The following is a 22,443-nucleotide window of genomic DNA, read 5'->3' on the forward strand; positions in this document are numbered from 1 at the left end:
GCTTATATGGTAGCACTTTTTGTATCCTATTTAAGAAATCTTTCAAATACCCAAATCATGAAGATGCTCTGGTTTTCCTCTAATAGCTTTGTTTAACCTTTCACACTTAGGCTTGTCCCCCATCTGGAATTGATTTTGGGGTGTGCTGTGAAGTAGGGGCCAAGGTTCTTTTCCTCCTTTTCCTTTTGTTTAAATTGACCCAGCACCGACCGTGGAAAAGACCATCCATCCTTTCTCATGGCACTGCAGGATCGCCTTTGTCATAAATCAAGTGACGGTAACTAGTTTCTCCAGTGAAGAATCCACTCATGTCCAACCTGGGGGTGGGGGACAGAGGGGAAAGGGTTGAAAGTCTGACGGCCTGGTTCCAGGAGATGAGCGGGGAAGGGGCTGTGTGGTCTCAGCAAGCCTCTGTGTGGAGACCTTGACTTAGGCCTGTGTTTGCAAAGAGCTCCCTTGCCCTTGGCTGTGCCCCGTGTCCCTGGGACTGTCAAATCCTCTGACTGGTAAACGCGTTCTCTTAGAGAGGGGACAGGTAGAATCCTGGCCACGTGGCATCAGGGAAAAGATCTCAGAGTCGAAATGCGCTTCATTCAGACCTTCCCAGTCTCCTCTTTCAAACCTCAGTGTACCCCACTTTTAGGACGACCTGTTGCCTCCAATTCCTAAGCCTTTCTGGGACTCTGGGCATAAATATGTTTCTGCCATTTCGAATTTCAGCCTTTTCTGTTCTCCTAAATCAGTTTCCACTTGTCTGTCTGTGATACAGCTTCCAGTTGTTTATTTCCTCTCCCATTCTCTCTGTTCTTGTGGTTTTACACTTTTTTTCTTCTTTTTCAATCCCTTTGCTGTCATTTCAGTGGGAATTCAGAAGGGAACAGAAGTCAGTACAAGTATTGAATCTGTTGTGGGCACTGGGAGGCCTATCCTAAACTTTTGCCTTCATTTCTTCAAGTTTTCAAATCTGTGCTGATGGGAGCTGGGAAGCACTGTTTGACTTTAAATTCCCTATCATTTCTTCAAACTACATCTCAAAATTTTTTATAAATTTATTTATTTTTTATTTTTGTTTTTGGCTGCATTGGATCTTTATTGCTGCATGCGGGCTTTCTCTAGTTACAGCGAGTGGGAGCTACTCTTTGTTGCAGTGCGTGGGCTTCTCATGGCGATGGCTTCTCTTGTTGCAGAGCAAGGGCTCTAGGCGCACGGGCTTCAGTTGTTGTGGCATGCGGGCTCAGTAGTTGTGGCGCTCGAGCTCTAGAGCACAGTCTCAGTAGTTGTGGCGCACGGGCTTAGTTGCTCCACGGCATGTTGTATCTTCCCGGGCCAGGGCTTGAACCTGCGTCCCCTGCATTGGCAGGTGATTCTTAACCACTGCGCCACCAGGGAAGCCCCATACATCTCACAATTTGATAGATAACCCCTTATATATCTAATATGAAATATAAGATATAATATAAAATAATTTATTACATAGAGTAGAAAAGGAATGTGTAAACAATATAATTGGGGCTTTGAAATTACAGGGCAAGGATTTTCTATGTAAAAATTTTAAATTAAAAAAAAAGCTGTAATGTGACCTTGTATTGTGCTAGAAGGTAATTTGCAATTTCCCTCAGTCTCGATTTGCCAGGGAGCTCGTCATTGTCCCTTGTTTTGCATTTATACGTTCTTTGTACTCTGCTTCATGTTAGCCTGAAGTTGTGTAGGAAGCTCTTGAGTGATTCTTAAAGAATTCAGTAAAAGTTCAGTATTTTGCTAGGCACAAAATAACCCACTGTGCGGTCAAGCCAAATCTGATAGGCTGGAAGAACATTCTACTGGAACTCAAGCTTTTTAGCTTAACAGAATTTTCTTATTAATGTATATTCTATTTCAGCTACAGTAATTTATGTTTTCTTTTAATACCAAAAGCTCAACCAAACCAGAAGGAAATCTGGTTGTGTCTTGTACCATATGACCATGGAAGAAGGAACCCGGATATTTCATAGAGAGGCACTTTAAAATAAGAGGTCTTTGTCTTTGGATGGAGAAGAGCTGCTTCCCAGCTCACGAGGACACGTCCTGCTCCCTGTAGAGCTTGTGATGTCATCCATGCCACAGTGAATGGTGCTGCCCTTCGCACCCACCAGCCCCTGTGTTCTCCCCTCCAGATGTACACGAGAGGCTCCTAGGGCAGCTGAACATATGGTGATCTGTGCAGAGTTCACTGAGGCCTCTGGCTATTTTTTTAAAGCATGTAAAGAATGTGTCTTGTCATTCTGGAAAGGACAAAACTGTGGGGATGTGAAACAGATGAATGGTTGCTAGACACTGGGGGTGCAGGGAGGGGTTGGCTGCAGAAGGGAATGAAGGAACACTGTGGGGGGATGGGAGGGTGCTGTACGTTGATTACAATGGTGGTTACAGAGCTGTATACATTTGTCAAAATTCATAGAACTGTACAGTAAAATGGGTGAATTTTAATGGATGTAAAATACACCTCGATAAACCTGACTTTAAAAAAAAAGGAATGTCTTGGAAAGAAGGAGTGGTTCACAGACATGCCAGTGCTCTCTGTGGCCTGGTGTCCATGTGGCCCAGGGAGCCCCTGCTTATGGCCATGTACCAACAAGAGGCAGTGGACGTGTGCCCCAGATGCCATGTGTGCACGTGGCAGTGGGGTGGGGGCAGGGGGCGGGTCAGCATTGCTTCTGCATCAGCAGCCCTCAGCCAGAGGGGTTAATCCTAGTACCCCAGCAGCAGGGAAAAACTATAATGGAAAAGAATATTAAAAAACGATTGTCTATTTGCGTAAAACGGAGTCACTTTGCTGTACAGAGATTGGCACAGCATTGTAAATAAACTACACTTCAATAAAAAGGTAAGAAAATAAAAACCAAAAAACACATGGCGATCTGTTTTTTAGTTATTTTGTGAGAATTAATTGTGCCAACCTGCCATTTAGGGCAAATATCCACAATCCAGATGGTCACCACATGCTGTGCTCTTCTGAAGACCTTATTCATATATTCATTCTACACATACCTATTTTTATCTTTTATGTGTGCTGGTCTAATCACTCTGGGTGATACAAAGATATCTTTAACCTAGAGTTTGCCCTCAAGTTTATAATCTCGCAGGAAGCTCGGACACTATATACACACAAGGAGGGAAGTGATAAATGAAGTGTAGACAGAGCTTCCAGAAGCTCTGAGAAAGGAACTTTGCTTTGTGACATAAGTTTTGCTGACTTGGAGAGTGCCACTAAACGCTTGAACTTTTGGTTTGTTGTTTAAGGCTGTGTTTCTTAACAAACCAGAGCACAAGAATTGCTGCAGTTTTCAACAGTGAAACGAAAACATCTGTGTTGTAGGAAGTCCCTCGACATTTCTCTGAAACCTACTGAAACTAAGTGTGCACACTCTCACCTCTGTTTCCTGTTGTCAGGGTCTGCCCCAGCTTTCGGGAAACTATATGTATTGGAGTTGCATTTCAAAGAAAAATTTGGTTAACTTTTTTCAGCTTTTAAAGAGATGCATAATGGCCTTAAATTGTAATGAAAGTGTTTTTACAAAAGTCTATAAAAGTCAAAGACTTCTGGGTCAAATAGCTTGGTTACATGTAAATAGCATCCCTGAGCAACACACATATTCCACTCAACTAAAATAGTAGCCCTGACTATTACAGAAATGAATCAGACATATGCTTTACCTTTAGAAAACAGCTCTGACAAAGCGAGCTTTGCGGTAAAGCTTGCTATAATTATAGAATAGAATGTAGTCCCATATTTTCCATTTATTAAAATTTTAAATCCTTTTAACACCAAAGGTGCATATCCTCTGTTAATCCATACTGTTAAATATTTATAAAGAAAGGGGAGAGGACTTCCCTGGGGGTCCAGTGGGTAAGACTCCGTGCTTCCACTGCAGGGGGCACGGGTTCGACCCCCTGGTCCGGGAACTAAGATCCCCACAAGATGCGTGGCGTGGCAAAAAAAAAAAGAGGGAGAGTTATCTCAGGCACTTAATGGAAGTAATGAAATTAATAAGTACTAGTGGGTAACATTTACAGTCTACAAAGTTGTTTCATAGTTCACAGTTCAGCTGTTGTCTCCCAGCCCCAAACCACCCTCTAACCTGGGCTGGGTAATTCTGGGGCAGGGACTCTTCGGCCAGGTTTCTCCACTTCCAGGCTCTGCCAATGGAGGGCGCCAGAGGGTCTTCAGGGCTGGAGGAAGAGAAAGGGTGGTACCCAGAGACCAGAGTCCCACCCCCATGGGCCTCTAGGCTGATAGCCCCCACCTCTCCCCTTGATTCCCTCAGCCCCAGGGGTTGTAGCCGCTTCCTGAGGTGACACTGTGTCAGCTCAGTGTCCCCTTTTTGTGTTTTGGTTCTCTGGTGCCTGTTTAACCAGTTCGATTAAATTCTCTGTTAAAATACCTGGTGTGGTTTGTTTTCCTGACTGGACTAATACAACCTTTATTTTTATTTATTTATTGTCTGCATTGGGTCTTCGTTGCAGTGCGGGCTTTCTCTAGTTGTGGCGAACAGGGGCTACTCTTCATTGCGGTGTGTGGGCTTCTCACTGCGGTGGCTTCTCTTTGTTGCGGAGCATGGGCTCTAGGCCTCCGGGCTTCAGTAGTTGTGCCGGGAGGGCTCAGAGGTTGTGGCTTGCGGGCTTAGTTGCTCCGTGGCATGTGGGATCTTCCCGGACCAGGGCTTGAACCCGTTTCCCCGTGCAGGCAGATTCTTAACCACTGTGCCACCAGGGAAGTCCCTAATACAACCTTTAATCTCACAAATTATAAGGTAGCTATTATCAAGCACATTTTACTGGTGAGGAAATAGAGACTTAGTAGGGTACAGCAATTTGTGTAAAATTGCACAACCACTAATACAAGGGCCAAGACCTACACCTTCCACTTTGGGATCCTTTGCTCTTCATTTCCTCTCAGAACTTCTCTTGCTGAACTTTTTTTTAATACTTTACAGAAGAATTGCAAAGGTAGTAGGGAATTCCCATATGCCCTCCACCCAGCTATCTCTGATGTTAACGTCTTACACAACCATGGAGCATTTATCCAAACTAAAAGTTAGCATAGGTACATTACTATTTTTCAAAACTACAGATTTTATTAGGACTACACCGGTGTTTCCACTAATGTCTTTTTTTCATCCCAGTTACCTTTGGTTGTCATGTCTCCTTCATTTCTTCCAATCTTTAACAGTTTCTCAGTTTTTCCTTGTTTTTCATGACCGTGACAGTTTTGAGATTTACTAGTTAGATATTTTGTAGAACTCTCATCAATTTGGGTTTTCTGATGTTTTCTTGTGATTAGACTAGGGTTATGGATTTGCAGAAAGAATACCACAGAGGTTAAGTGCACTTATTACATCATATAAGAGGCATATAACAGTTCATGACATACTCCCAGTGATGGCAGCCTTGATCACTTAGTGAAGGTGGTGTCTGTCAGGTTTACCCACTACGAATCTTTCCTTTTCCGTAATTTATTTGTTTAGAAGCCAGTCACTAAATCCTCTTGCTGAACTTTTGACTTCCCACTTAATCCTGGGGCTGTGCTTTCTTGGTGGATTATTAAGTAGTGCTTAAAGAATCTTTGAATTGGCCAGACTGAGCATTATAAACCCAGGAGCAAGACTGTGTTAGGAGATATGACCATGTATTGCTCCTTGGGAAATTATTATCTGTTGTGCCATCTTTGTTTTGCACTACGTTTAAACTTGGAACTTGGCTCTTTTTAGTCTCAGAAAGCTTATGGTTAAGGCTAGGACACCTGCTTTTTTCTTGATGAACTGGAATCACTTCTGACAAGCCTGGAAAGATGATCAGAAGCCCAGGGTCTTAATAGCATGCAGGAAATCAGTAAAAAGAGGAAGAGCCATAAAGAAGTGTTTGCTGAGAATAGGAAAATTGGAGGTGTTGAAGGATGTGGTTAAAGGAGTGAAGATTTACGAGGATGGACTGAGAGGTGATAGGTGATTGGTGGAGGGACACAGAGATGTCAGGTAGGAGGTCAAGAAAGGGATGAGGATGGAACACAGGATGAGAGAGAAGCCAGTGATGTGAATCAGCCTTGGGATTGGACTCTGTGCATGATATTTTGTAAATAATTATATTTTGTCTCTGAGATTCACCATCTAGAACATCAGAGTTATACTTCTAGCTCTAGATTTCATTACAGACAGACTTTAAGTGAGCTTAGACTTTAATATATTTAATATATATTTAATATGTGAGCCTAAGAAATTAGTTCAGTTGGTTTATATAACCTTGGCTACTCACTGCTATTTTTTAAATTTATTTTGGCTGCGTTGGGTCTTTGTTGCTGCACATGGGCTTCCTCTAGTTGCGGCGAGCGGGACCTACTCTTCATTGCGGTGCACAGACTTCTCATTGCAGTGGCTTCTATTGTTGCAGAGCACAGGCTCTAGGCATGCAGGCTTCAGCAGTTGTGGCGTGTGGGCTCAGTAGTTGTGGCTCGCGGGTTCTAGAGTGCAGGCTCAGTAGTTGTGGCGCAGAGGCTTAGCTCTTCCCTGACATGTGGGATCTTTCCAGACCAGGGCTCAAACCTGTGTGCCCCGTACAGGCAGGCGGATTCTTGACCAGTCCTATGCACTGCTATTAAGGAGTGAGTGAAAAATAATCAGAGCTCTCAAGACTTTTGGAAGCTTAGCAGGGCAAAGTGAAACAGATTGTTACCTTGTTAAATTAGCTGCAAATTACAGATTTTTTTAAATTAAATATTTATTTATTTATTTTTGGCTGTGTTGGGTCTTAGTTGTGGCATGCGGAATCTTTCATTGAGGTGTGTGGGCTTCTCTCTAGTTGTGGCGCGTTGGCTCTGGAGTTGTGGTGTGCTGGCTTAGTTGCCCTGCAGCATGTGGAATCCTAGTTCCCTGACCAGGGATCGAACCCCCGTCCCCTGAAATGGAAGGCAGGCTCTTAACCACTGGACCACCAGGGAAGTCCCTACAGAGCTTAATATTAACAATTTAGAAATTAAAACTATCATACATATGCTATAGGGTTTTTTTTTTTGGTTTATAAACAGCAGTAATTTTTTTTATTTTTATTTTCTTTTTATATATTTATTTTTTGACTGTGTTGAGCCTTTTTTTTTTTACATCTTTATTGGAGTATAATTGCTTAACAATGGTGTGTTAGGGCTTCCCTGGTGGCACAGTGGTTGAGAGTCTGCCTGCCAGTGCAGGGGACACGGGTTTGTGCCCCAGTCCGGGAAGATCCCACATGCGGCGGAGCAGCTGGACCTGTGAGCCATGGCCGCTGAGCCTGCGTATCCGGAGCCTGTGCTCCACAAAGGGAGAGACCACAACAGTGAGAGGCCTGCATACTGCAAAAAAAAAAAAAATACAATGGTGTGTTAGTTTCTGCTGTATAACTTATAGGTTTTTATTTTACGCTATTTTGTTCCAATTATATGGGGTTTCCATATCTCATGATGAGCTAAGCAAAATAAAATCTCATTAGGGTGTTTGAATTACTAATGGCCTTCTTTCTGGGCCTAGGGCTGTACCTGAAAATAGGTAGCTTAGCCAAAGAAACTGACCTTACCTGGGCTTAGAATTCTGTATTTGATTGGCTTATAAACTTAACTGTTTCTGTATTTCATACTATTCTTTTTCTGAAGCTGAGGTTCCTAACATAGCAGACTTCAGAGCATATTTTTTAAGATTTATTAATTATTTATTTATTTTATTTATTTTTGGCTGCATTGGGTCTCAGCTGCGGCACACGGGATCTTTGCTGAGGTGTGCGGGCTCTTCATTCTGGCGCGTGGGCTTCTCTCTAGTTGTGGCGTGTGGGTTTTTCCCTTCATTAGTTGTGGTGCATGGGTTCCAGAGCATGTGGGCTCTGTAGTTTGCGGCACGTGGGCTTTAGTTGAGGCACGTGAGCTCAGTAGTTGTGACGCATGGGCTTAGTTGCCCCGTGGCATGTGGGATCTTAGTTCCCTGACCAGGGATCGAACCCCTGTCCCCTGCATTGTAATGTGGATTCTTTACTGCTGGACCACCAGGGAAGTCCCTCAGAGCATATTTCCTTCCAGAAATATGAGAGATGGAGACTTGAAACTCTTGTAATTGATCTTGGCTCTTACAGAGATCGTTTTAGGGTCAGTATATTTCAGGAGGGGCACAGGTGGGCAGCTTGGAGTTTTTCAACTTGAAGAGCAACTTACAGTTTTTAGTTTTTAAAATATAGACTGGGGAAGACTTCGGTGCACTTGCTCTTCTTAATAACTGGCCTACTAAAAACACCTCTGTTAAATAAAATGACTGGAAAACTAATACTTGGTGGCATTAGAACATTCATATGCTTCTTTGGAAAAAATGTATATGTTGTGTATTTTATTTTTTTAATTATTTTTAAATTTTTTAACATGTTTATTGGAGTATAATTGCTTTACAATGGTGTGTTAGTTTCTGCTTTATTGTTGTGTATTTTAAAATACCTGTTTTGGCTGATACTGGTGCTTTGGGCATATTCTTTACCTACAGTATTATGCATCTCAAAATCTCTTACTTAAAACTGGATTCTTATTTGTGAGCTGGGTTACCAGTCTCCTGACCAGATGAAATCTGGAAGTCAGGCGTCTAGAATGGGGTGCTGGTCTGAAAGGAGTCGTTTCTCTGACCCTTAGTCATTATTTACCAACTTGCTGGAGGGAAAAGATGACAGTGTCTGCTTTACTAAAAGCACTTTTTTCCCTTTTAACTCTCCTTAAAATTAGCTGGTGTTAGGCAGAACCCTCTGTATCTAAAAGCAGCTCATCTTCAGAAAGATACTTTTATTGTAGAAGCACAGGATGATTGGGTAGTGTTTTATCCCGATGGGAGGGGCTTTCAATCAGGGGAACCGGAAGTTGAGTAGGTTTCACTTGTCATCAAAGCAGCACACACAGCCCTGGAGGTGCATTTGATGTCCGAGTGTGTGCAACCTGTTGCCCGGTCTGAGTACTCCTGAACAATATGAGTCAAGACCCAAACCATAAGTAGAGGGAGAAAATGGGTCTGTGATGGTTGTCCACAAAGACCAGGGTGATTTTGTGATGGGTGCTTTTCTCTGCAGTGGATCTTTCATGCCCTTGTTATCAAAGAGAACTGGTTAAGTGGGCACACTCGTAGTAGGGTTTAAATATTTTGGAAAGATCAACCTTAGAGGTGATGTCATATAGACAGGACATTGGTCCCATGTGCACCCTGCCAGGGGACCCAGCGGAGGAGTTAACAGACTATAAATAGACTGCCATCTTGGATGGATTCCTTTGGTAACCAAACCTGGACACAGAGCATCTTTGAGTTAAGGTCATCATGTGACGCCCTCGTGGTATCTCCCTCACGTCTTTGATTTGAGTGAAAAAAATGTCTTTTCACATCTTGTCAGCTTTGTGGTCACCAGTCTTTCTACATGGGTGATTGACTCCCCACGAGGATTGGATGGAAAATTAGTGAAAAGGAGTTTGACTGCTGTAAATATAGCTCATTGATGTTTTGGTGGACAGCAGGCACAATACAGTCTGTCCCAGGGCTACAGCTGGTTAAATAGGCAAATTTGTATTCATTTCACATCATTCAACCAGGGTAAACTGTTCTCCCTGATGTGGATCTAAGAAAAGGTTATAAAGTATCACAAGTCTAAATATATCCACTGGTAAGTCTTGGACACACTACATAGCTGAGAAGAGGGGAAGTAGAGAAAGCTGAGAAAATAACCAGGCATCAAATAAAAAAGGAACTGAATTTTAAATATAAAACCCCTAAAATCTATAAAAGCAAGAGCTTATGTAAATGAGTGCTGTAAATGAGCTCTTCATATGATCCCAGATGTTGATTTCCATATTAACTATTATTTATTTCTCTGACACAAATATTACATGTCTATGTGTAAAATGAGTACTTTTCTCTTTTAGTCATAAATTGCCTAAAAATAATTTCCTTTCTCTTCAGAGGCAGATTTTTGGCATTTGGGGCTTTTTTCTTCTTAAGTAAAGACTGCATTAGGTCATATTCATTTGTTTTTCTTTTACATCACCCCCCCTCCTTTTTCCTATTAAGTTTCCTTTCAGGGAATGTTTATTGCATCATTGTTTGTAATATTGAAAACTGGAAGCAGAACAAGTGTTCATTGGTAAAAGATTAGTGAATACATGATGGTCTGAGGTAGATGTCTCTAAAAAGGAACCAGGGATTCTTGGAGACATGATCAGTTCCAGGGAGGGGACAGAAAAACACAGCATGAACTTGGAATATCTTGTGGTGCCAGAAAGTAAGGAGGAAGTGCTCAGAAAAGTGATGGGGCAAATCAAAAGGACACAGGAGCCAACTGAGGGAGTTCCCAGTGGCCAAATCCAGGATGCGATGTGTGTATATGATCAGGCCTGAATTTAATAGCAAATGTTAGCAAATTATGTACCTTAAAAAAACTTTTTGTTGAAATAAATTATTTATTTTTATGAATGGATTATAGTCCCTTTTACAGACTACTGGGAATTACCCAATAATTTACAATTGAAGTAAGATCCTTTAATCTCGTATGCACTGGGACCATATTTTCTACAGCAAAAATGTGAGTGCAGACATGGGGGTAGTTTAACAAAATACTTAAAATTAGAATGGTTAGAAAATCTAGGATACATAGTTGATATATACATACATATATGTGTGTATATGAATATATACGTATGTGTACCCCTACACACACACACACACACACACACACACACACACACACACCCATACCCATATCCGGTCTATCTAAACCGGCAGTTCCACATTTGGCCGCCAAGTGGCGCTTTGCTGGTGTAAGGAAAACGAACAAGGAACCTGATGAGCACCAGGATAAATGGTCAAAGAGGCACTTGCTCTGTATTCATATGAGCCTTGATCGCCAACCCCCTGGGGCCCATTGAGAGAGTTCCTCTGGCCGAGTGGGTACTATACTCCCATCCTGGGCTTGAGGTGTTTGGGATGTAAATTATTCTGAGATTTAGGCTTATTTTGGCGTGGACACAAGCAGGCCGGTCCTGGGCGGGGGCGCGGCGGTGGGGGGGGGGTAGTGTGCTGCTGGTACCTGAGTGCAGGGCGCCAGATGCACGCTCTGTTGTGGGCCCCTTACAGGTGGAACTAAGAGAGGCGTGCCTGGTCCATCCCCGAATCCAGGCTAGCATAGCGCTCAGGGCATAGTGAACGTGTTGAATGAATTGGTAGATGTCTTTGTTCTTTGAAAATAATTTAGAGGAGAAACCACCGTGCTTTAGGAATATCTATCAGTAACACATATTGGAGCATCTTGGGCAGAAGGTAAACAGTGATGAACATCTCCCCTGCTTCTGCTGGCAGTGTTCTCTGACGTCACACCCGGAATATACCTTTGTGTCTTCTACAGGTGCTGTTAGCTCTTACAGACAAAAGGAATTCGTCATGCAGTGCTCCAAGAAAGCTTTCCTCTGAGAAGACCTTAGATACTCCTGTTAAAATTTAAAAGGAGTGTGGCATTAGGTATGCTTTTGCATGTACTGCTGCCTAAGCATAAGGGTGTAATCCAGAGAGTTTCGACCAGCCTCTAGAACCTGAACAGGATTCGGTACCTTTTGCAGTGATCATTTAACGTTCAGACTCTCTCCACACTCAACTCAAGTACCTGGAACACTCCTGGCATCAGAACATGTAGCCTTGCCCTGCTGTAGCCAAGGCAGCTGCAGGACAAACAGTGTGGCTTTTGGATTCAGATCCTGGTTCTGCTACTCATTAGCCCTGAGACCTTGAATAATTACATGAATCTTTTGAGTCTCAGTTTCTTTATCTGCAAAGTGGGGGTGTTAAAACTGATATTCTTCATTTATCCAGTCAACCAACATATTTCTCTTTAGACTCTCCTCCAAGAGCTTACAGTCTGGTGGGCATGGCCCACATGTCTATTAGTGTTTAGAATATTAAGTAAGAATGTATCTAAACCAGAACTCCATGGGAGTGATGACAGCACAGGACATGTGAATGCATTTGCTGCCACTGGACTGTGTGCTTAAAAATGGTTAAGGTGATACATTTCATGTTATGTATATTTTATAAATTAAATAAAGTAAAATGAAAAAAAAATCTAAAGGACCCAGCATGATGCCCAGCCCATAGTAAGTACTCAGTAAACGTTTCCCTATGTTCTCTTTTTTCATGGATGGGTGTTGGCAAGCTGTCGTTGCAACAGTTACCCAAATTTTACCCCATTAAGAGGGCTTTCTTCTGGCAGCATTTCTGCTTAGATGAATAGAGTAGAGGGACCTGAGCCTTAATTCTCTGTCAACACATTACTGACCCAGCAGGTTTGGGCCACAAGTCCCTGAGCAGACCCGATTTCATTCTTTGCACACTAGTCTTTATAAGCCTGTCTTCATTATGAAAAGTGAAAGAGAATCCTGGAAGCTGTTTTTAAGGTCCTTCATAAGGTGGTGAGAGTTTATTTACTCCAGGATGTTGTCTGAGAAACAGGAAGACGTCTCCTAAGCCCATACTGAGCTTGAGGCAAGAAGTGAGGATACGGCTTGCAGAAGGCCTGTGGGTCCCCCTCCATCTGTGCGCCTGGTGGCATGTTGTGTGCAAGACAGAAAAGGCCACTTCTTCCCGTTTACTGACCTAGTTGTGCCAGGGCGCTTGCATCTGAGAAAAATAAATTCTGTCTGATCTTTCTTTTCATCACTCACTCCCTAATGAGGTACAACTGGGGCTGAGAAAATTACGGTTCCAAGGTCATAAGAAAGCAAGTGGAAACTGTGGATGTGAACTGAGAAACGGTTATTGATGCTTTTCTGAGCACAGTGAATGACCGGTGAGCGGCTCCTTCAGGGCAGTGCGTGGACCGGAGTCCATCCTGACCTTCATCTCCTTCGGTCCCAAGAAGATGTTACTTTGCTTTCATGTCACACATATCTGTTAGCATAGGAGTGAAATCTCTGGTCTTGAATTGAACTAAGATACTTTTTTTTGCTCTAAATATAATACAGTAATGGTGCGTGTGTTAAAGAGGTACTGTAGGCAAACAAAAAAGTTCATCAGTGCCTTGCTAAGAAAAAAGAATGAACAAAGACATAGGTTAGTGTTTTCAGATAGCTTTTAATAACTGGTACTTCAATCCCTTTGTCATCTCTAGGTTAAGCAGCTGTATCCAGGAGCATCTTAGAGAAAGATGGAGGTAGAATGTGTTCAAACTCCAACTCTTCTCCTTAAAACTTGTGGAACTTTGGAAGGTGTTACTGAACCTGTTGCTAAGTCAATGTCCTTATCTGCAAAAACAGAACAACCATCTCTCCCTCCCAGGATTGTTCCAAGGATCACTAAGATAATGTATGTAAAGAGCTTAGCATAGTGCCTGGCACCTAGTAAGTGCTCAATAAATGATCGTTTTAAAAGCGAAGATCACAAAGACGCTTAGAGTCACAGTGGGCTAACCTGGCCTAGAGAGGTAGGGGAGCCGACTCTAAGAGCAGAATATTTTCTTTAGTTTTCCTCTGTTCCTGCTGTTTCCTCTGTCTTCCCTGTCATCTCTTAATTTACAAATTACCTTTATCCTTCAAGATCCCAGATCAAATACCACCTCCTCCATGAAGCCTTCCAGATTACCTCAGCCAGAAGTGATCGCTCCCTGTATCGTTGCCCTTTCTGTGGCATTTCTGTTTAGTGTCATAGTTATTTGTGTAACTGTATCATCTTCCTTATAATGCTGCTTCCTGAAAGAGCAGGACCTTATCTTTTCCACTTTAAGTCTCTCTTTACACCCAGCACTGAGTGTTGCCGGTAGACTCTGGTTGGGTACATGAACGGCCACTAAGGCTGAAGCTTTGGTAGGTAAGAGCCTACAAACAGGATTAGTTTCTCCTAAACAGATTTTCAATGGTTTTCTTTTGGCGAGGCAGAGGGTAAAGAGCTAAAAATGTAAGTGTGGATTTATTATACTATAAGGATAGTTTATATATGTAAACAATTGATCCCACGATGCCTTTCCCTGAGCAGTGAATAACTTGTGTTCCATTCCAGTTATCATCAAATGTAATATTCTAAATGGAAGGTGAAGAACACTAACTCCCCCCACCTTCCTTTTGTTTTTCTTTTTCTTTTTGCGGGGGTGGGGAGGATCTAGAGGGGAAAGGGCAAAGAGTGAAGGGAAAGCCTCTATTTTTTTTTGGACTCAGGTAGGAGTTAAGGATAACTCCCAAGTACCCGTGCAAATGAATATGATTAAATTCGCTACTCCAGAAAAAAATTTTAATCCCAAAGTCATTTATTTTGGCTTTAGAATAGACAAGCATTTGTGTTGGGTTTTCCTGCCTAATTACTTTTTGATTAAGCTTATTTAAAAATTGTTTAAAATTCCTTATGTGTGACAGCCCAGCAAAGGGGGTGGGTGGTGTGGAGAAATGGGCCACAGATGGGATCTGAACTAGGATTTCAGCTTTCCTGTATAAAAGCCTCCTGATACGCTGCAAGCAGGAGAGCAAAGTTGGAATCAGCTTTCCGGAGAACAATTTGGCAAAATAGTTTTAAAAGTCTTAAAAATATGCTTACTCTTTGATCCAGTAATTCCACTTCTAGGAATGTCTTAAGGAAATAATCAAAGAGGCACGCAGAAATGTAGGGACAAAGCATTCACCACGACATTTATATCAGGAAAAAAAAAGTAAAACCAACTCAAAACACTGAATAATGTGGAATTGATTAAAGTAGGCCCCAGTCTCTAATGTGTGTAGTTATATTGTCAAATTATAGGCTTTAAAACATTTGCCACATCTTTCTAAGTGAAAGAGAGACAATAAAATAGAAGGTACAGTTTGAAACAGTGCAGAGAAATAGAGGGGGGGGAGCTAGGGAGGAGGTGGGTGGGTGGATGGATGCCTATCCAAAAAGACACATTCTGCAAATGTTAACTTTGGTATCACTGAGTGGTGAAATTATGGCTGATTTTGTACTTTTTTGTGTTTTTCAAGTTTTCTGCTTGAACGTGTATTGCTTTGTAATCAGAAAAACCACCTATCATATATTTTAAAAGAATATATGTTTAAGGTGAGAATTCCCTGGCAGTCCAGTGGTTAGGACTCCACACTTCCACTGCAGAGGGCCCGGGTTCGATCCCTGGTCGGGGAACTAAGATCCTGCAAGATGCTCCACATGGCCAAAAAAAAAAAAAAAAAAAAGAAGAAGAATATATGTTTAAGGTATCAATGAAAAAATAAAATATCGCTAGACAATACCCACAAAGCAATCATCTGAATGCACAGCTGATAGTTTGGATTAAATGTATTTTCTTAAGGGTCACATTCATACACATGAAGTATCAGGGATCACACTGAATACACAAAATCAAACATACCATAGGTTCAATTATGTTTCCCAAGTAAAACAGCAAACATCTGTGAAGACACAGAGTCTCCTGTGGACGTCCTGTTTTCTGAGACCAGCATGAGGGGGTAGACTCTTCAGAGCTGGAGGACCACGGTTTTGCAAAGCTCCAGATACTAGTGGGTCTTCTGGGAATCACATGTCAAAACTGTTTACTGCCCAAATGACATTAGAAGACTAGCGGGAACAGTTTAAATCATGCTTAATCTTCTCAAAGCAGTTCCCAATGAAATGTTTTACTGTGTCCCCTTTCTTATCTCCTCATTGTCATCAACTCACTACTCCAAACCCACATGTTTAAACAGGGAAAGAGAGTGAAAGCATAAGGTAAATGATGGACAACCACAAACCTTTGACGACCCCAAAAGAACTATTTGGCTCACGTTTTTTTTTTATATGATCAACTGCAGAGGAAATTTGTTCTTCACTGTTTGCAGGCCTCCACTCTGTACACATGATGGGGTTCTCTTGTGTTTGCAGTTCCTAAATTCTTCAGACACCATGTGGCTTCACTGAAGGAAAATCCTTGCAGGTCCGACTCCCCATTGTGTAAGGTCAGGTGGAAAAGCCTTTTGTGATTAACTCGGCCACTGTGTGTCCCTTGGTATTTGGAACTTCAGTGGGAGTTTTTATTAGGTGTCCGCATTTTGAATGCTGACTCACATAAGCTTCATCTAATTGGAAAAGCAGATAAATGTAGTGCTTTGGACACCAAGTCGGATCCCAGCTCTCCCACTAGCTGTGACCTCGAGCAGGTCCACTTACTATGGTTATCCGTCTTTCTAAACACAGTCTTCTCCCACTTTGTTTCCGACACAGTTTCCTTACACTGCCCCTCCTCCCCAAGAACCAGTGAAGACTCTGAGAAGCCTGATCAACATCCGAAAGGATACACTAAGACTCATGAAGTAAGTTCAAGTTCCCAGCCAGCGGGGGCCATGTTCCAGGGGCCCTTCTTCGTGAAGGGGCAGCCAACTCCCCAGGGGACCCACAGAACAGTTTCTGCCAGACCCAGAGCCCAGCATCTAGGCCTCCGGGCCGTGGGCTGCTTGCATGTGGGGTCTCCGCACCTAGATTGTTGAGAACTTTCTCTTATAGTCAGTGTTTGGGAAGAACTTTCACTCTCCTGGAAGCTGTCATGATTACCCCGGTATGGTGAACCTTCCAGAAAAAGAACAGTTGGAGGAGAAAGTGAATTCTGCAGATACCTCAACAAGCCTGTGTGAAGATGGGATGTTTGAACTTGGTGCAGGAAATCCTTATTTTATTGCCTATATTTCCTTTTTAATTTATTCTTAATCTCATGTTCCCTTCCTCTGGTGCACTGGGTTTGTTGTTTAATCACCACTGTCAGTACTAATTATCATCAACATTTGCCTTCTTTGTGCTGTCCCTGAGATAGCACGATTTTTTTTTTTGACTGCATGGCGAGGCTTGTGAGATCTTAGTTTCCTGACTGGGGATTGAACCCGGGCCCCCTGCAGTGGAAGCACAGAGTTCTAACCCTGGATCACCAGGGAAGTCTCAGAGATAATGTGATTTTTAAACAGATGCTGCTCTCCAGATAGCAAGTCTGTGTACTAAGACTCACTGGTTCCCTGGGGAGACAGATTTGGTTAGGGCAAACCAGAGGTCCCACATTTTTCTCAATTGACAAAGGAAGATGACTCAGAGACCATTTTATGCTTGTATAGATCAGGGAGTTTATTTCTCTCTGATCATCTTTTTAAAATATAACCACTTCAGGGACTTCCCTGGCGGTCCAGTGATTAAGACTTCACCTTCCAATGCAGGGGGTGTGGGTTCGATCTCTGCTCGGGGAGCTAAGATCCCACATGCCTCGAGGCCAAAAAACCAAAACATAAAACAGAAGCAATATGGTAACAAATTCAATAAAGACTTTAAAAATGGTCCACATCAAAAATATCTTAAAAAATAAATTTTTAGGAATAAAATATAACCACTTCATTGAGATATAGTTCATATACCATACAGTTCATGCATTTAAAGTGTACAATTCAGTGATTTTTTTAAGTATTTATTTTTTATTTGGTTGCACCGGGTCTTAGTTGCAGCAGGCAGGCTCCTTAGTTGTGGCATGCAAACTCTTAATTGCAGCATGTGAAGTCTTAGTTGCGGCATGCATGTGGAATCTACTTCCCTGAGTGGGGATCAAACCCGGGTCCCCTGCATTGGGATCGCGGACTCTTATACGCTGCGCCACCAGGGAGGTCCCCCGATTCAGTGATTTTTAGTTATTCACAGAGTTGTGCAACCATCACTACTATCTAATTTTACAACATTTTCATCACCTCGAAAAGAAACCCGATACTTATTATTACCCGATACTCATTATTAATCATCCCCCATTTCCCCCCGAAACCCCTCTTCCCGGCCTAAGCAACCACTAATCTGTTTTGTCTCAGTTTTTTAATATTTTATTTGTCCCTGAGGTTTTCAACTGCCTCCGCAGCCACTCGTACCCCCGGGGTCAACCCTGGGGATGGCACAGCCAGGGGGAAACTCTTTAGCTGCAGAAGAATCTGCAGCCGGGAGTCACCCCTCCACCAGGGAGTTCCTGATGCAGCAGGATAGATGGAGGCTACTGAGGCCTTGGGAGCCTGCCAGCTGTCAGCTGCTCCGGCCACTTGTTTCTCTCATCACATATGGTCTGCTCGCGTATTTGATGGAGATGGATTCAAGGGTCTGAGCCCCCTTGAGGTCCTGGCCTCGGACGTGGCAGCCTGGCTGCAGCTCTAGAATAAAATGAGGCAACTGCTCTGAGCTTCTGGTTCTCACCTGTAAAATAGTGAACCAACCTTACCTTTCATGGCTGTTGTCAAATTTAAAGGGGATAATGAAAGGGAAAGCACCTGGTGATCAATACATGTTAAGGGCTTCCCTGGTGGCGCAGTGGTTGAGAGTCCGCCCACCGATGCAGGAGACATGGGTTCATGCCCCGGTCCGGGAGGATCCCATGTGCCGCGGAGCGGCTGGGCCCGTGAGCCATGGCTGCTGAGCCTGTGTGTCCGGAGCCTGTGCTCCAAAACGGGAGAGGCCACAACAGTGAGAGGCCTGCATACAACACAAAAAAAGGAAAAAAATAAAAGTTATCTATTCAGCCCACATATCCACAGAAAGGTAGCTTAATAGATTTTTTTTTTTTTTAGCGTTACACGGGCCTCTCACTGTTGTGGCCTCTCCCGTTGCGGAGCACAGGCTCTGGATGCGCAGGCTCAGCAGCCATGGCTCACGGGCCCAGCCGCTCCGTGGCATGTGGGATCCTCCCGGACCAGGGCAAGAACCCGTGTCCCCTGCATCGGCGGGCGGACTCTCAACCACTGAGCCACCAGGGAAGCCCTGAAGAGATAACTTTAATAGCATCACCAAGCAAGGGCAAAGGAAAGAGATTATAAAGATCTTTTCTTCTCTTTTCTCTTCCAGTCTATACTGAGAACCTGTTGAGAACAGGCATGAGACAGAGGAAACTGTCAGATAGTAACCTTTGCTTTGCTTCCCACTTTGACCAACAGCTACATCCCCAAAGACAACAGCCTGCAGTCAGAGACGGTGCACTACAAGCGTGGGGTGTGCCAGCAGTTCTGCCTGCCCTCCCACACCGTGGACCCCTCCGAGTGGGCTGAAGAGGAGGTGAGCTGCCGGCTGGCGGAGGGGACCGGCCGCTGGGAGGAAGTGCAGGGCAGGTTCTGCCCACAGACCCCCAGGGCGTGGGAGCTACTCAGGACCCTGGCCAGCAGCAAAGGATAGGCCCGGGTACTCGATGGCCATGCTCCCCTTCAGCCTTGTAACGTCTTCATGTCCTGGGAAGGATACATCTAATTTTTCTGTCCCAAAGTAGCCCATTAACCCAGGATATTTTGAGAAAGCCATGCCCAAAGGCAAGACCTGCAGGTTAGAAGCCTTTACATCTATGAGATTTTTTACAAAGAGGCTGGTGGCCTTCAATTCCACGGACTTAGGTAGTTAACCAGGTTGATGGATGAAGAGCAGAGATGAGGTTCAGGCTTCCTGATGAGACCTCCCTTTCTGACAGATTACTGTGCCCTTTAAATGTGTTAAGCCCCTTTTTTTTCCCTTTTCTTTCAGCTTGGCTTTGACCTGGATAGAGAGGTTTACCCGTTAGTGGTCCATGCTGTGGTGGATGAAGGAGATGGTACGGGTGCTTCCTGTCTTCTTTGGCTGCACACGTGCCCATATGTAGCGTGCAGGCTTGGCAGCGCCTGCAGCCTCAGAAAAACACGCCTCCCCCGTGGGTATCAGGCAGTTCCCACATCCCCACGCACTCTTGCTCCCACGCTCCTCGGGGGAGAGTCCTATTGGGTGACGTAACCTGCCCCTTCCTGTGACAGCCAGAGGGTTCGTTTTGCCAGACTGTGGGACCCGGAGAAGGTGAGTGGAATCGAGGTGTGTTGTTGGCTTTCTTCTTCTTCATCCTTGTGCCTTTATTTGTTTCAGAGTATTTTGGCCATTGCCACGTCCTGCTGGGCACTTTTGAAAAGGTCAGTGGGTAATGTTATAGGGCCTCACTTTGGTACATGTTGCTCTGTCTTTCCTGTGAGGACACGTGGAGCCCTGTTCGCTGGCTGCCTGGGCTCGGCAGAGTGGGTCCGGCTCGGAGGCTGCGCAGGGAGCTGGGGGAAGCACCACACCGGGGGCTATGCCACCAACTTGCTGCATGACCTTCAACTCCTTAGGCCCCGTTTCCTCTTCTTCTTTTTTTAAAATATTTATTTGTTTATTTATTGGCTGCGTCAGGTCTTATTTATGGCACTCAGGATCTTCTTTGTGCTGCCAGGGCTTCTCTCTAGTTGTAGTGCATGGGCTCAGTAGTTGCGGCGCTCGGGCTTAGTTGTCCCACAGCATGTGGGATCTTAGTTCCCTGACCGATTCTTAGCCACTGGACGACCAGGGAAGTCCATCATTTCCTCTTCTTAAAGCAGGAGGGCTAGATTATGTGCTTGAAAACACTTCCTGTATTAGGAGTCTGTCATTCCACACTGGCAGGGTGTGGGGGCTTGGGTGGGGCGCCTCCAGGAGGTGTGTAATTGAGAGAAGTAACAAAAGAACAGCTGATCCTCATTGCCCTCCTTCATAACTGTGTATTTTCGCTCCAGCACACAGATGGGACTTTCTGTGTCAAGCCCCTCAAGCAGAAACAAGTAGTAAGTATTAGAGGGCCAGGGATGGGTGGTGTACCCCCTTCTCTCTCTCCACTCCTTTGCTAAAGCACTCTTCTTTCCCTTCCACCACCACCACCCCCTTTTTTAAAATCAAAGAAGAAAAGCAAACAGGGAATGCTTTTCTGTGTTGGAAACTACTTGGGTGGCCTGAAAGGAATACTGATTTTTGGTATCTCTGTTGTTCCAGAATTGTTGGTGGTGAGGCAGCCATTATCTGAGCAGAGGACTTTAGAAAATGAAAGGGCAAGATTTATCTCCTGACTTTAGGTTTAGGGAGAATGTTGTTATTTAAAATGCCAGGGTGAGAAACATTTCCAGCTAAAGGATAAAAGTACTGGGGTCCAGTTCAAGGCCAATTGGAGCTCTTGGCTTAATTTATCCCAACACTCCTTTTCTCACATTCCAAGTTTGCTGGCTATCTGCCCCCTTCCAGAATGATCAGACAAGTTATGCATATGTGTGCTGGAAGTCCTAAGCCACACTGTGTGCCAACACTTTCCTTCCACTCTTGCAGAGGCAGGAGCAGGGTCATGGAAGACAAGGAGGTGTGTCATTGCCAAGGGAAGGTGTGTCATCACACGGAGGGTGTGGAGCAGTCGGGTGGGGGGCAGGGTAGGCCTCGGGTTGAGATGAAAAGAAAGGTGCCCCCCGCAGATGGATGACAGATATCTTAAATTCTACATCATTCATTCTTTCAGGTATCAAGTGCCATCCACCCTTAATGAGGTCAATAGTAGTCAGTAATACTTTAGTATAAATTTGTTGATAATGTCCTTTCCAACATAATCACTGTGTTAAAGCAAGTTTTAAGAGAGGCAGAGGAGATAACAGATCCTGAGCCCAGGGTACAGCCTGGAAAGGCCTGGCCTCCGTGAGTTGCCTCTTGGGAAGGCCTGGTTCCCCAGGACTCCTGGATGGGATGGAAAGGCTAGGGTAGCTCAAGGGAAATGGTTTATCTCTTCTTCTGTTGCTAGATTGACATCAGCAACAGCCTTTGTCAGACTGGAGAGTGGGATGTGAAATCGGTGACAGGGTGGGCCTTAGGGACGGGAATCACTGGGACAGGGTGGGGGGGCAGGGGAGAGGAGTGGGCAGTCATAAAGAAACAAGGGAGGGGCCAGCTTTGGCACCAACATGGCCCAAGCTAGTGGGAGTCAAACTGGGCATTGAAGTTGAGGTTCTAATGTTTTTTTGGGTTTTTTTTGAGGGGGGATGTTTGGCTCTGCCTTGGGGCTTGCGGGATCTTAGTTCCTTGACCAAGTATTGAACCCAGGCCCCCTGGTGGTGAGAACGCTGAGTCCTAACCACTGGACCTCCAGGCAGTTCCCAAGTTGAGGTTTTAAGGAGCAGGGCCAAGAGAGTTCACCTTTTGCCGCGTGTTGGAGACGGGGTGGCTCCGTGGCCAGGGAGGGGGTGCAATCGGCCCCTCCTTCAAGGTCCTGCTCTCTCTTTGCTTCTGCATTTTCCCTTCCCCTCTTTTCCTTGCCCATTTCTTCTCTTTCTTTCCCATTCCCATTGCTTCCCGTTTATAATGTCTAAACTTAGCTTTTATTACATAGCCAATGCTTCTGACACATGGTCTTCCATCCTTTTCCTAGTTTCTGCCTTCCTTGACTGTCGTTATAGCAACCTGCAGTATGAGTGTTACTGTTGTATTTGCGCACGTTCCCTGTTGGGGATAAGGGCGGGTGAATTAAGCATTTGATTTTCGTTCCCCTCCCAAAGAGAACACATAAGTAAATAAGAGCCTCCTTTACTCTCCTAGGCCTTTGATTTTTTTCATTGTGAATCAGTAGTCCTTGGTTACCGAAGGAGGTTGGGGGGTGGGGGTGAGT

The 22,443-nt window shown here is 44.2% G+C and overlaps 1 pseudogene across 1 annotated transcript in view; it reads left to right on the top strand.

The window, feature by feature from the left end:
- Positions 1–22,443, top strand: part of LOC309794215 (E3 ubiquitin ligase RNF157-like) — a 64,536-nt pseudogene that overhangs the window by 25,385 nt on the left and 16,708 nt on the right. The window contains exons 3-7 of the transcript in view: positions 16,227–16,366; positions 18,903–19,058; positions 19,515–19,581; positions 19,884–19,927; positions 20,543–20,590. The product of the transcript in view is annotated as an E3 ubiquitin ligase RNF157-like (transcript). The remainder of the gene's footprint in view (positions 1–16,226; positions 16,367–18,902; positions 19,059–19,514; positions 19,582–19,883; positions 19,928–20,542; positions 20,591–22,443) is intronic.

This window comes from Mesoplodon mirus (assembly GCF_964341445.2).
Source record: "Mesoplodon mirus genome assembly, chromosome: 18".
NCBI lineage: Eukaryota > Metazoa > Chordata > Mammalia > Artiodactyla > Ziphiidae > Mesoplodon > Mesoplodon mirus.